Source organism: Bubalus kerabau, chromosome 3, assembly GCF_029407905.1.
Source record: "Bubalus kerabau isolate K-KA32 ecotype Philippines breed swamp buffalo chromosome 3, PCC_UOA_SB_1v2, whole genome shotgun sequence".
NCBI classification, from domain to species: domain Eukaryota; kingdom Metazoa; phylum Chordata; class Mammalia; order Artiodactyla; family Bovidae; genus Bubalus; species Bubalus kerabau.
This window is the reverse complement of record NC_073626.1, coordinates 174,354,037-174,368,459: the sequence shown is the minus strand read 5'-3', so window position 1 is coordinate 174,368,459 and position 14,423 is coordinate 174,354,037. Positions and strand designations below refer to the sequence as shown.

The 14,423-nt window shown below is 45.2% G+C and overlaps 1 protein-coding gene and 1 long non-coding RNA gene across 3 annotated transcripts in view; both read right to left on the bottom strand.

The window, feature by feature from the left end:
- Positions 1–7,724, bottom strand: part of PHC2 (polyhomeotic homolog 2) — a 120,039-nt gene extending 112,315 nt beyond the window's left edge. For both annotated transcript variants that reach the window (XM_055573757.1, XM_055573758.1), the window contains exon 1: positions 7,618–7,724. The gene's annotated coding sequence lies outside the window, so the exon portion shown is untranslated. The remainder of the gene's footprint in view (positions 1–7,617) is intronic.
- A 3,587-nt stretch (positions 7,725–11,311) lies between these two features.
- LOC129647893 (uncharacterized) overlaps positions 11,312–14,423 on the bottom strand; it is a 48,223-nt gene continuing 45,111 nt past the window's right edge. Inside the window, exons 4-5 of the long non-coding RNA XR_008712562.1 lie at positions 14,173–14,415; positions 11,312–11,438 (exon numbers count right to left, since the gene is read on the bottom strand). This is a non-coding gene — a long non-coding RNA (uncharacterized LOC129647893). The remainder of the gene's footprint in view (positions 11,439–14,172; positions 14,416–14,423) is intronic.

Below are 14,423 nucleotides of genomic sequence, written 5' to 3'. Positions count from 1 at the left end.
TTATATCTTCAACAACAATGACACATCTCTAGACAGAAAGATGAAGAAGAATCTATTTATCATAGGGCACAAAGTTAGGTACTTTGTAGTATACATACTAAAGAAGAGAGTGCACATAAAAAATTAAATGAATAAAAAGCATATAAAGGTATCAGCCATTCTTAAGTGTACTCAGCAACCATTTATTGGGCATCCTCTATGTTCAAGAAAGAGTTTTAGGAACTGAAGCTATAGGTATGAAAAAGACTGAGTCCCTAGCAATTATAACAATGTTTTAAGTGCTATTAATAAGATGTTACAAACAGGTCTAGGTTTAGACAGTATATTAAAAAGCAGAGACATTACTTTGCCAACAAAGGTCCGTATAGTCAAAGCTATGGTTCTTCCATAGTCATGTGTAGATGTGGGAGTTAGACCATAAAGAAGGCTGAGTGCCAAAGAATTGATGCTTTTGAACTGTGGTGTTGGAGAAGACTCTTGAAGAGTCCCTTGGACTGCAAGGAGATCAAACTAGTCAATCCTATGGGAAATCAACCCTGAATATTCATTGGAAGGGCTGATGCTTGGCCACCTGATGGGAAGAGCCGACTCATTAGAATTAAGACCCTGATGCTGGGAAAGATTGAAGGCAGGAGAAGGGGATGACAGAGGACGAGATGATTGGATGGCATCACCAACTTAATGGACATGAGTTTGAGCAAGCTCCAGGAGACAGGAAGGACAGGGAGGCCTGGAGTGCTGTACGCCCTGGGGTCTCAAACAGTCAGACGTGACTGAGCGACTGAACAGCAGCAGCACAAAGGAAGACCAGAGAGGAAGGATACGACTCACGAAAAGTAAACTGGAAGATGCTTCCGAGATGTAATACTTTGATCTTAAAAGACAGAAAAGCTTGTTGTTTTAAGCTGATACATTCAGGAATGCTTGCTTAAGCAACAGATAATTACTGCAGTGCCTTATGCAGACTGTGAGCAGCACGAGCAGGAGACCGTGGAGAACACCGGGCCACCCAGATGCTTGCCTGACGTGCACTACAGGCCGTACTCTAAATCTCTTCATGGCTTTCATTTCACAGATTCTTAGGCTCACCTGACCCATGATGGGAGTGCAGTGAAAGGAAGTAGCTTGTTGTGGAATGGGAATGACGCTGGTGATAGAGAAAGCGACCCAACTGCAAAATCCTGCCTGAGATCCTTCACAAAGGAATCTATGTTGGCCGGTGCTAGGCTCGGTCAAGCGGTCAGCTAGTGTCAAGTGGTGTCAGGATTTGGCCAGTACCTGGGCAAATGATTACTCAGAGAGACTGGGAGTGGGAGGAGCCTGAGAATGAGTAAATGTTGTTTTCTAGAGAGCAATAACCATGAAAACCAGAAAAACTTAACTTGTTGTCAGTTCCAAGTAGTGATTATAAAGCCTAAGACAAAAGACAATACCAAAACTTAAGTGTTTCTGGTTTTCATGATCCCTACAGGTAGATGAAGGAGTAGAGTGGGCAAAAAAGCCAAGAAAGGGATAGTAACATTCATGATAAATGTGGGGAACAGGGCCACATGTTTCAAACCTGCTGGGTAGTCCCCAGTGGCTCCACTCTGGTTAAGAAGTTATCAGATCAGGGCAAATACCTGTTCGACTCCAATTTCTGTTTCAGTAGGTTATGAAATGGTCTTCCCAGCTTCCTAGCAGTTGGGAACTTCTGACTACACAAGAAATATAAATTAACTATTTCTTACTTAAATTGGGAGTAACAACAGGATCAGGACAGTAACTCGATCTAATCATACTCTCATGATATGATGAATGAGGTTCCAGAAGCCATTCTGGGCAAATAATTCCTTGCCTCTTTTTTCTTTTCATACTGGATATCTATTAATACTTGAATTTCAAAATACCCCCCTTTTGCCCTTTATATCAGGAGTCAAAATGAAAAGACAGGAAAATGTGATGGCATACCATGACATAGCAAGAACTTCAGGCTATGCAAGCAAAAGGAATTATCAGGACAAAATGCTTTCCTAGCTTTAGGAAGGAGTATTGATACATTTGGGTAGAACCACTTTCATACCAGTGCAAAATAAAAAGGCAGGTCTCCTTGTTAAAAAAAGTATCAAGAATTTCAAGAGAGCAACAACAGAGCATTCAACTGAGTGTGGGTCTGTATAAATTCAGGGCCCCGGGAGACTGCACAGGTCACACACCCGTAAAGCTAGCCTGGCCTTCAGGGACGGTATAGTATGGTCCTTTCGTAGAGCTTGAGAGTCAAAGCTGGGTCCACATCCCATCTTTGCCCCTCGTTAATTATGCAATCAGGCAATTCACTTGGCCTCTCTGTGCTTCTAGTAGGTTGTATGGTTGCAGTCCAGTACTGTGAGGATTAAATGGGATAATGAATAGAATGTATATAAGGTGCTTAACACAGGTAAGCACTCAATAAATGGTAGCTATCTATTATTGTTCAATGAAAGGTACAGGTAATTCTCAAAGCAGTAAGTTTAAGAAATGAATTGCTGAACTGCTGTTAAAGATATGAAAGAATGAAAATGTATTTCAGGACAACTAAAATAATGAAGTAGACAGGGAAGAGCAAATCTTCTGTTTGACTCTTCTGCCTTCTCTAATCTCTTCCCTATTTCTTTTTCCTTTTACTGCCAAACATGCAGAAGGTAAATACATGCTGTCTCCATTTCTTACCCACATCTCATGCCCCCATCCTCTTTAATCTGGTATTTAATAGCCCTATGGCTATCCTCCACAAAATTGAGGTTATTTTTAAAAAGCTACTAATGACTCTTGTTCACTAAATAGAATGGACATTTCCCACTTTTTATGTAAAATTTCATACTGATCAATCGCTTCAGCTTGAAACCCTCTCTTTGCTTCATTTCTACAGTACTATACCCTCATGGCCAACAGCATGTCTGATAGGTATCTATCAGGTGCCTAAATAAATGGCCATGAAGAGGATGCATTTGTGGGGTGAATAAATTAGATGATTCTCTTGTTTCTGTGATATTCCTTATTTTCCACCATACTGACCCCATTTCTTCTTACCTCCTTGAATGCGGGCAATCTCCATGCTTAGCCTTGGTCCTCTACGCCTCTATTTCTATGCTGTCACGCCACTAAGAATCAAGCGGGAACTACACTAATCACATGGCTTTAATGATCTCCTACATATAAGACTCCCTGACTTCTCTCTTTTGAACACTAGTGCCTCCCCCACCAGCTTCCAAATAATTAGGGGATGTACCCGCTTATAAATTCCAATATCACCTCAAGATATCTAGCACTTAGCTTTTCCTCTTCTCCCCCAAACTGACTTTTCTTTCCATCTGCCTTATTTCTGTTGATCTTGTCACTCAAGTTCAAGGCTATATTTGATTCTTCCTTCCTTCTTGTTCTCCATATCTATCAGTCAGAGTACTGTTCATGCTTCCTTTATAACAGTGGTCTCCAACCTTTTTGGCATCAGGGATCAGTTTCATGAAAGATACTTCTTCCATGGACCAGGGCTTGTCAGGGGATGGTTTCAGGATGATTCTCATAAGGAACACACAACCTTGATCCCTCACATACTAAGTTCACAGATGGGTTCAAGCTCTTATGAGAATCTAATGCCACTACTGATCTGACAGGAGGCAGAGTTCAGGCGGTGATGTGCGTGATGGGGAGTGGCTGTAAACACAGGTGAAGCTTCTTTCCCTTACCTGCTGCTCACTGCCTGCTGTGCAGCTGACCTAATAGACCACAGCCCAGGGCCTCGGGACCCCTGCTTTATAACACTTATTGAACCTACCTCTTTCTATTTTCACTGCCATCATCCTAATTTAATTCCGTCTCCCCTCGCATCTAAACGATTTAAATAACCAGCTAATTGGCTATACAGTTCTCTTTCTACCCCTTCTAAAGTTTATTCTATACACTGTTGTTGAGAGTCTTCTTAACATACTACTTTTATAACCCCCATTTCCTTAACCAAACACCTTCAGACTTTCCATCATACAGGATAAAGCCCTAACTCCTTAGTTTGGCATTCGATGCCTGTTAAAATCTAGTTTCAGACAGAAAACAACAAAATACTGTAAAGCAATTATTCTTTAATTAAAAAATTAATAAATTTAAAAAAATCTGGCTTCAATCAACACTTCCAATCTTACAACTTCTACAGTTAAATCTTATGATCTTGCCACATTGGTCAGTGTCATCAACTGACCCCTGAAAACTTTCCTCCATGCTCCAGTCCTGTGTTTTATAAACATATTTTCTCCTGTCTAGAAATCCCTCCCACTTTCCTTCTCTGTATATAACAAAATCCACCATATCTCTGAAAAAAAAGCCTTCCTTGATAATCATAGTCCACAATTATCTCTTTTTACAATTCTGATAATATCATACATTTAGTACTTTGAAAATTTACGGAAGTATGCTTTATACTGAATTCTCACAAGTTTATAAAGTAGGTGGCATTATTACACACAAAGAAACAAGGTCAAATAACATGCACAAGCCACATAGCAAGTAACTACTAGAACTGGGATCCAAATCCTTGTTTAGATGAAAGTAACCCCTGGACTATACCACCTCTCTCATTTTCCTGTCTCCTCCAAAGTTCATATACAGCACAGTATTTACACACAAGCAGGTGCTCAGTAAACATGCTGGTTGAGAAGATTGCTTAAGTAGCACCTGTGAGTCTCAGCACTTACAGAATTGTCAATCTCAGCAGGGCAAATTCAGCGTATCAACCCAGTGTCATGTTCTTTATGAGGCTTGATCTGTACTTGAGTTCAAGAGGGGGATTTGCCAAAAATTCACCATGTTCCATTCTAAAAATAAATTTTGATTTCAGCAAAGCTAAAAGGCCCCATCTCTGAGTCAAACATTAGGTGAGTTTTGGGGATGAGGTCTACTTGACCACCTCTGGGTCCACCCTTCCTCTGTTTCCAAAGGAGCAGGAAGTAAAAACAGGCTGGCTAAGTTGATGGCTTATGAGAGAAAAATGGACTATTTACGGTTCTAGAAGCAGAGGCTAAGGCAGCAGAACAGGATTTTCTCTGCTCTGGTAGCTAAGACCTCAGTAAAAGAAGCCTAATGAAAGTGAATCATGAGTGGAAACTGGATCAAAGAGGATAATAGTAAGATAATAGTAAAAAGAAGTAAGAACAGAAAGAAGGAAGTACTGGAAATATTCTACTGAAGAGATGGTGGTGCCCTTTTCTTCAGTTGCTTGAAGCTGTCAGATCCAACTCTGTTCTCCAGGGCTGGACCACTAACAGCAGGCTCTATCATCTCTGCATGATTTATGGTCTCAGTCCCAAACTGTTTGTCCTGACCCACATCACAGTCCAGCTCCTTCCAGCCTCTCATCTGATTACTCACTTCTCAAGGTCTCACAAATCTGACCTCACAGACTGGATGTTCAGCATGGCTTCCCTGGGTATGACCCATATTGCTCCCTTACTGTATAGTTTAGACTTGCCCTCCTGGGATGGTGCCTCTAGCATCACATCTATGCCCAGTGTTCCAATCCTCCACCTTGGAGCTATAGCAAATGACTCCTTTCCCACCTTCATATGGTTGGACCCTTCTTGGAAAGATATGAGTGATAAAGACCAGGAGTGAAGCTCAAAAAAATGATGAGGGAAAAATGTGGGGGAGAAGATCAACAAGATGGAATCTATCACTGGAAACTGTGGTGGGAATTAGAAACTCGAGGTTACTTTGTCAAGAAAGGAAAAAGGCTATGGCTGCATTAAAGCCGTTGCCTAGAGATACCATACTCCTAAAGCCTCTAGGACTTCCCTGGTGGCTCAGACGGTACAGCGTCTGCTTACAATATGGGAGACCCAGGTTCGATCCCCGGGTTGGGAATATCCTCTGGAGAAGGAAATGGCAACCCATTCCAGTACTCTTGCCTGGAAAATCCCAAGGATGGAGGAGCCCGGTAGGCTACAGTCCATGGGGTCGCAAAGAGTCGGACACGACTGAGTGACTAGACTAAACTAAAGCATCTATATTCACAGTTTCCTCTGCTTTGGCTGCTCTTTCTGTTCTTCCCAATCTTCCCTGCAAGGCAAACTCCTATTCATCCTTCAAGACCTTACTTAAACGTGTTCTTTTCTGGGAAGCCTTCCCAGATCATCTCACACAGCTATCTGTTCCCTCCTCTGTGCTTCTTTATGGACACATATATTATGCTGTTACCACTTCAACTGCCAATTTTATTTCTGTCTCTCCTACTACTTCTCTGAGGACAAGGATTAATTATCTTATTCATCTTTGCATCCCCAAGACATAGCAGAGTGCCTGGCAAACAGCAAGAGTTTGTTATTGTGTGATAAAAGACATCAAGAGCAACATGAAAGTGAAATTTGCACTTCACATGCAAAAATCAAATTGGGTCCTGGTACTTTTCATGTGTAATTGCACTTTCCCTTGATTCAGAAGAAAGGACTTTAGACTCATAAAGAAATTCTATTGATATCACCGGTCATCTGCACTGGTGAGAGAAATAGCCGTCTTCCCCGCGCCACCCGCCCCCACCCCCCCACCACTTCCAAGAAGCTCCCAGGGCAAGCTTAGTATTAGTGGCACAGGGCCCATCCTACCATTTCCATTGTAGTGAAAGCTAAATTACACTGTAAGCCTAAAGCTGCCACCATTCTTAGTGAACTGGTGGTGGTGAGTAATTAAAAAAACACACTTCTCTAGCAGACCTAATAGGAGAGTGAGGGAGGAAGATAAATTTAATCCTGGCCTAATAAGAAATTTGTTAGAAACTCACGCAAACAGCCGCTTCCTCTGGACATGACAGACCCGATCCAGGTGTCCAGCAGTGACCTTTTCCCATGAGTGTCAGGCCATCACCCAGCACAGAAAACCAGGGCCCAGTGCCTTTCTTGGGCATCCCTCCTTCTGAAACCTGGCAAATCTTGGGGGGCCTGCTTTTCCTTTAGGGGATTGTCAGCTCCTCCCAGCACCGACAATCCCCAGGTCCCTTGGCTGGTGCCCCCCAAGCACCGCTCTTGCCTTCGTCCCACCGAGGCCCCAGCTTGACTCCGGGTCAAAAGTGCCGGCGGCTGGGCTGTCAGGCCGCGGCTGGGAGGGAGCGCCGAGGTCAGGCCCGACCCCCAGGTCTCCTCGCACTCCGCGGGACGCGCGGAGTAGACGCAGGCCGCGCAAGGCCACGGGCTACTCAGGCGCGGGCCTCTGGGAGGTGGGGGTTGGGGGGTGGGGGACTCGGCCCCCCCACCCAGAGAAACCGCGCGAGTGCGGGTACTCCAGCCGGTTCCCCGCAGCCCCCCGCGAGTCCCGGCCCCAGAGCTGCCCCGCAGTCCTCGCCCGGCTGCGTCCCGACCCCCAGGGCGTGCGGCGGCCGGTCGATCCGCTCGCCCGGGTTGCTCGGCCCCCACGCGGGCCCCACGGCGCGGATCCCAGGTCAGGCCGCCGCCGCCTGCCTGCCGGTGCCCACGGCAATGCCCCGCCCAGCGCAGCCCGGCCCGGCCCGGCCTTGACAGCTGGGTGCCCAAAGGGTTAAGCCGGCAGCGCGGCGGCCGGAGTGCCCCGCGCGCTGCCAGTCCGCCGCGAGCTGGCCCCAGCGCGCACGCGCCCGCCCGTTACCTGCGGTCGCGTTCGCGCTCCTCCTCCACCTGGCTGCTCTCTCCCGGGGGCCGCCCCTCAGCCCGCCCCCTCGGCTCGGCGCCGCGTACCCTGCTGGCTACTCGGCCAAGGCCTGGGGAGGAGGGGCGTGGGGGCGATTACCATATATTAGCATACCAGCATGCGTCACGTGGCCTCTCCAGCCAATTGGCACTGTGGAGAGGCGGGGATTGGGTTGAACCCGCCTAGGTGCTGCTCCGGGCCTGAACCGGTGGCCATGGCAACGTCTGAGAGCGAGGGGGTGAAGGGGGGAGGCACAGAGCATCTTCACTACCTGAGCTGGTGTGAAGGCATCCCCACATTTTCCACTCCGTGGAAGGCGAGGGGCTGAATTTGGCTCCTTTGGCTCCTCTCAGAAGTATTCAGATTCAGCAGACATTTATCGTGCGTTTACCACGGGTCTAACACTTTTCTGCAGAATATGATTCCCTGGATAACCCTGTGATGTCTGTAACCCCACTTGGTAGAAGGGAAAGAGGAGGCTCAGAGAGGGTAGGTCACTCACCCAAAGTCACAGAGGCACACTGAATGACAAAACTAGAGATTGAAGCCCATTTCTGACTTCAGGGCCCCCGAGTTATTTTCTCCAGTAGGGGTCTCCCAGCACCTCCTCACAATTCCAGGTATACCAAGCAGCTGGAAGAATCCTCATAGAAACTCTGTACAGGGCTTTAATGTTTCCTTACAATGACCTTTGAGATTCGTAGGCAGAACAATGATGCCCAAATTGCAGATAAGAAATGAGGCTCTGAGAGGTGACAGTGATCTATCTTTGGTCAAACAGCTATTAAGAACTAGTGCTTAATCACTATGATTTACACTCAAGCTTGCTACTTTATAAACTTTTTAATTCAAACATGATGGTATTGCTATGACTATTTTACATATTAAGAAACTGAGGCTTTGGGAAGTTAAGTAAATTGCCCACGGTGACACAGCTAGGAAGTAACAGATAAGGGTTCAAATCCAGGTTTATCCGGCTCCAAAGCTAGTCTCCTAGAGTCTCATTGGGACTAGGCTCATTTAATTTAGATTCAGACTTCAGAACTCCTTCTCAAACAGAACTTTCTCTCCTATCCTTTTAAGATATGACCATGTTCTCTATTAATCTTGCAAAATATTACATGACAGGTGATATGTGTTAAGGTCACAGAGGCTAAATATTAAAGGAAAACAGAGTCACCTCTGCAGGTGGGTTAAGGACACTCTATAATTCTCAGTGCTTCAATTTTACCCCTGGGGAATTTGATAACTTGGTGAAGGCAGAATAGCTTAAAAGAATAGGCACCTCCATTTAGGCTTTCCTCTACTTCTTCCTCTAGTTTAGCTCAGTGGATCTCTAACTAATTATTGGACAAAATAGTAATACCTCAAACCAAATATACTAAACTTTATAGGCATTTTAAGAGATTAGCAAATGTAATTTTGTCTGTAAGTACATTTAGCCTTATTGGGCTGACTTTAAACCCAATTTCCTCCTAAGCTGTGATGTTTGGTGTTCAAGAGCCCAAACTTGGAGGCAGACCTAACTGGGTTAAAATCCTAATTTGCCTACTCACTAATTGTGTGTCCTAGGGAAAGTTACTTAACTGCTCTGCCTCAATGTCCTCATTTATAAAATAGGATAGGAATGGTGTGAGAATCAAATGAATTAATGAACAAAAAGTATTTAGCACAAGCTATGGCTTAGAAGTAAAACCTCCATAATTGTTAGCTGTTATTGACACAGGAGCTTTCGCAGGAACAGACAACCCACGTGTACAGAATCTCTCAAGGTCTCCTAGCTGGCTTTGGAATTCTGGAGCTGTCTCTCATCCCTTGTGGCATATTAAACAGCCTGTTGTGCTGGTGAAGGCTTGTTATCTCTCCAAATGACATCCTCTCTTCTTAGGATCATAAATAATTCCTGGACTCAAAGGAGCTGGTTTCTCCTGTACATCTCCTAGCACCAAATTACCGGAGTGGCTCCTTGCAGAAAAGGATCTTGACAAACAGTGGAGCCATAAGTCAGGCTTCTTGAAACACTTTTATGAGCGCCTTAATGAGGGAGATGAGCTGTCATCAGGAACTCTTCCCGACCTTCCTGGCCACAGGAAATGAGTTCTTTGTGCTCAAAGGGTTTCCAAAGCTGAGGCGTAAAGAGTTTTCAGGAAGTGGGGCAGTGATGAGAAGCTGTTGACTCAGAGAATCCCAGGGCTAAACAGCCCCCATCCTGCCATTCACCTTATAGGGTCAAATTACTCAGGGCTTATTGCAGCAATAGCACCAAAGGGTGGCTTGCAGGGGTGGATGTTAATCCTTTCCCCGTCCCCCCACGCACACACTTCAACAGCCAATCTGCCACCATCTTGAAAGATGGAGCGGTATAGACAGTATTTAAGAGCATTGTCTCTGCAGCTGAAGAAACAAGTGTGAACCCTGCTTCCATTATTCTCTATCTCTGTGTCCTTGGGAAACTTAACCTCTCTGTGTCTCAATTTCCACATCTGCAAAATGGGAAAAATACAGTGTCCACCTTACAGGCTCTTGTGAAGATAAATGAGTGACTAACATAAGGTGCCTAGAACACCCAATAGGAAGCCCTGGAGATATGTTTGCTAATTCAACAAAATAAACATGGAGTCCAATACAACAGTATACTTTCTGTAGAGGCGACCGCAGCCCTAAGCAAAATGCTTTGGACCCTCTCCTAACTATATACTGCCCCTTTCCCCTCTGACTTGCAATAGGAAGAAGATGTGCTTCAGGGCTCTACTTTGAATATGGACTCTGCCGCATTCTGTTCTGTGAAATTGGTCAAGTTATTTTACACCCTCAGACCAGAGTTACATTATTTGTAGAATGAGACTTACTTCCTCCTGGAGTTGTTCTGAGCATTCAGTCAGATCGTATCTGGTAGGAGGTGATGAGAGCCTCCTACTCTCAGGACAGAGATCCTTCTTAATCATAATCACGTTTCTCTTTTACTGAGATATTTCTAGTGATGTCTTCACTTTACAGTAATGAACTAATATTTAGTGAGCACTTACACTGGCCCTGTGCTATATATCATATATACTTAGAGTAGAATGAACACCTGCAGCCCAAGATGTGAACTTGCCCAAAAACACAGTGGAAGTCAGTGGTGGAACCAGGATTCAAGCCTGGACTGTCTAATACCCAAGTCCATGCTAATGACCCTCCATGCCACAGGCTTTCCACTCCAGCTCAGCTCTTGGAACTCAGTTCTCTTTCTTTAGCATTCCTCTCCCATCCAGACACACACTGTCCCTGGTGGCTAGCAGTGCCCAGCACAGTAAGTGCTCCATGTGTGTTTACTGAATGGGTGAAAGTAAATGACTGTGACATCCTCTTATAGTGATGAAAGCCTCCTTTTTTTCTTGGACTGTCCCCATTGGGGAAGAGAAGCAGCTGGCAACCCTCCTCCCTACCTCCTAGCATCCTCTTCCTGCTAAATAATCATGTGGAAGGCTTTCCTCCCTCTCCCTGGGGGAATCAGGCTGCTCCTGCTTTTTTTTTCCCCAGAGATCTACGAGAGACACAATGATGACTCATCTTCAATGAACATTTGGAGACATGTCAGGGCCGCTGGTGCTTTTAAAGGCTCTGTTAATATCCATCAGTGGGATCATTTCCAAATAAAGGCCTTGGATAAGTATATTAGTTTACTAGGGCTGCTGTAACAAAATACCACAAACCAGGTGACTTAACATAAAAATTTACTCTCACAATTCAGGAGACCAGAAGTCCAAAATCAAAGTGCCAGCAGGATTGGTTCTTTCCTGTGGGTGAAGAGGGAAAATCTAATCAGTGCCTCTCTCCTAGCTTTTAGTGGTTGCCAGCAATCCTTGGCTTATTCGTGTATCACTCCAATCTCTGCCTCCATCATCACACAGCATTCCCTGTATGTCTGTGTCCAACTTGCCCTCTTCTTATAAGGATACTAGTCCTGTTGGAGTAGGACCCACTCTAATCCAGTAAAGTGAAAGTGAAAGTCACTCAGCCATGTCCACTATACAATCCATGGAATTCTCCAGGCCAGAATACTGGAGTGGGTAGCCTTTTCCTTCTCCAGGGGATCTTCCCAACCCAGGGATCAAACCCAGGTCTCTCGCATCGCAGGCAGATTCTTTACCAGCTGAGCCCACAATGAAGCTCTAAAACCTCATCTTAACTTGGTTATATCTACAAAGACACTAGGTTTTTAAAAGGTGTTTGTGTTCCAAGGCTCATTACTGGCTCCTCCAAGTTTCCATAGGCTGGTCCAGTATTTGAGGGACTTTGGAACTTCAGACAAATCTAGAACCATCCCCTCTCTGACAGTGCAATCCTGCAGCCTTTCTTCTCTTTAGTCACATCCATTGACTAATCTTGGAAGCATCACTTCTCTGAATCCCACAGCAGATGAGCATGAGGGAACTCCTTGGGGGCAGACACAATGTCTTGTTCATCTTTTTTGCCCCCAGTGGTAACATAAAAACCATCATAAAATTGGCTCTCAATAACCATTTGTTTAATCAATGAAAGAACATTTGCTCCAGTTAGTACCAAGGGTCATTTATTTCTCACTGTTTCTGCATCTAATTTTCAGTGACAGTTGCAGAGTTGGTTTAAGATACCTGAATTCCACTCTGAAAGACACAGTTCTTTTGACATGAATATTCCATTTGTCACTACATTATTAGAAGAGATGGTATTTTGCTCCTATTATTGGTGGCTGATACAAATATTGTCCTGCCTCAAGCTGTCATCATGTGAGATCGCAGCCTGGAGCAGTGAGGCTGAAAACTGGGGCAGGCTGGGGTCAGAGATGGGGTCAACCCAGCAGGAGTTGTCAGATGAGAGCAGGGGTGAGAAGGAGGTCAGATGGGAGATCAAAGTCCAGGAACTAGGCAGGTACACAGTCAATCCTGGCTCTCCCAAGGACGGTGGCCTGTGACTGGAGCCCCTTTGGAAAATGTCTCATAGGCAGATCCCCTGAGCTGGCTGCCTGCTCAAAGGTCCCTGGAGGGTTCTTTGTAATTGATCTGGGTCTGGGTTCCCTCCTCACAAAGGGGATACAATCAATCAACATTATTTGGCAAGCCTCATGTTCATATGATCAGATAAACTTTAAAAGCCTGGAAGCAGTCTTGTTTGTTTTAGTCACATGGCCCCAGGCCTGCTGCTAATTTTTAAATTTATGGTTTTAGGTCTAATGCTGGTTATGCATCAGGATCAGCTGGGAACCCTGGCTCAAATACAGATCCCCAGGTCTCACCCCCAAAGATTCTGATTCTCTGAGTGGTCTACTGACACCTAAAGAGACTGTGTGGTGCAGTGGTTCAGGGTGGAGGCTCTGGAGCCAGACTGCTTAGATTTGCAATGGTTTTGCCATTAACATGGTGAACCTGGGTGAACTTCACCTTCATGAGCTTCAGTATCTTATCTATGAAAGAGAATAGGATAAAAGAATAGAATAAAAGAGAACAATAATATTCAGTCAATTGATAGTATGTGAGGATTAATGATTTAACACATGCAAAGTCTTAGAATACTAAGTGCTCAATAAATGTTACTTAAGATTATCTTTCTTTGTACCAAGCTCTATGAGTGATTTAGAATCACAATCCTTCTCTCCCTCCCTCCCTTCCTTCTTTCCTTCCTTCCTTTTTTCTTCCTTCCCTCCCTCTCTTCCCTAAACAATTACCAAGGACTCTTCCCTACCAGGGTTTCCCAGGTGGTGCTAGTGGTAAAGAACCTGCTTGCCAGTGCAGGAGATGTAAGAGAGAGATGCGGGTTCCATGCCTGGGTCAGTAAGATCCCCTGGAAAAGGGATGGCAACCCACTCCAGTATTCTTGCCTGGAGAATCCCATGGACAGAGGAGCCTGGTGGGCTACAGTCCATAGGGTTGCAAAGAGTCAGACACGACTGAAGTGACTTAGCATAAAAAAAACACCTCCCTACCAGGACCCAAGCTAGACACATGCAATACTCTTCAGTTTACAGTCTAGCCTGGAAGCCGGGATTGGCAAGCACTGTTGTACTCACTAACTTCAGCTCTCTGAACGCTTACTGGAGTCTGAGACTGTGGGCTTCACTTCTGGTGTCCCTCCAACAATGCTCCCCACCTCCCAGGGAAATAACCTTCATTTCATACCCCCAAAATAGAGCAAAATGGAAGAACACAGAGTCATTTAAACCTGGCATGCCATTTTCTAGCTGATTGACATTGGATAAATCATATTTACAGGGTACTTTCTATCTACTGCCTGCCCAGTATTCCTCATCTAGCAACACCACACCCCTTCTGTGTGCACAGAACTGGGGAGAACAGCCATACGTAACTGTGAGTCCACCTCTCACCCAAGCCACTGATGACTGGTCAAGGGCAGGCACCTAACTCAAGCCAACCAATCACGTCCCATTTCCAGGACCCTGGAATGGTGCTGAAGCCCTGCTGCCTTGCCTGATTCTGAATGGAGGTGCTATAATCGAAGGAGATGTTGACAATGGGCATTTTCCACGAGGCATACCAAGAAACAAGGCCAGTCAGCCTGACGTTGGGAAGAAAAGCAAAGCCAGTGCTTGGATTGAAGTTTCTGATGGTCTCCCTTTCGCAGTCCCCAGCTTTGGATTCTGCAACACGACTTCTAGCTTTATAGTAAAGTCCTCTGTCTGTGGACAGCAGATGTGAGGTATCTCTTGTTTTCACCAGGAAGGCAGGTTTACCTCCAGCAGCTGGTTCTGTCATGCTCAAGAAGTCCGCTTCTGAAGGGCTGCTCAA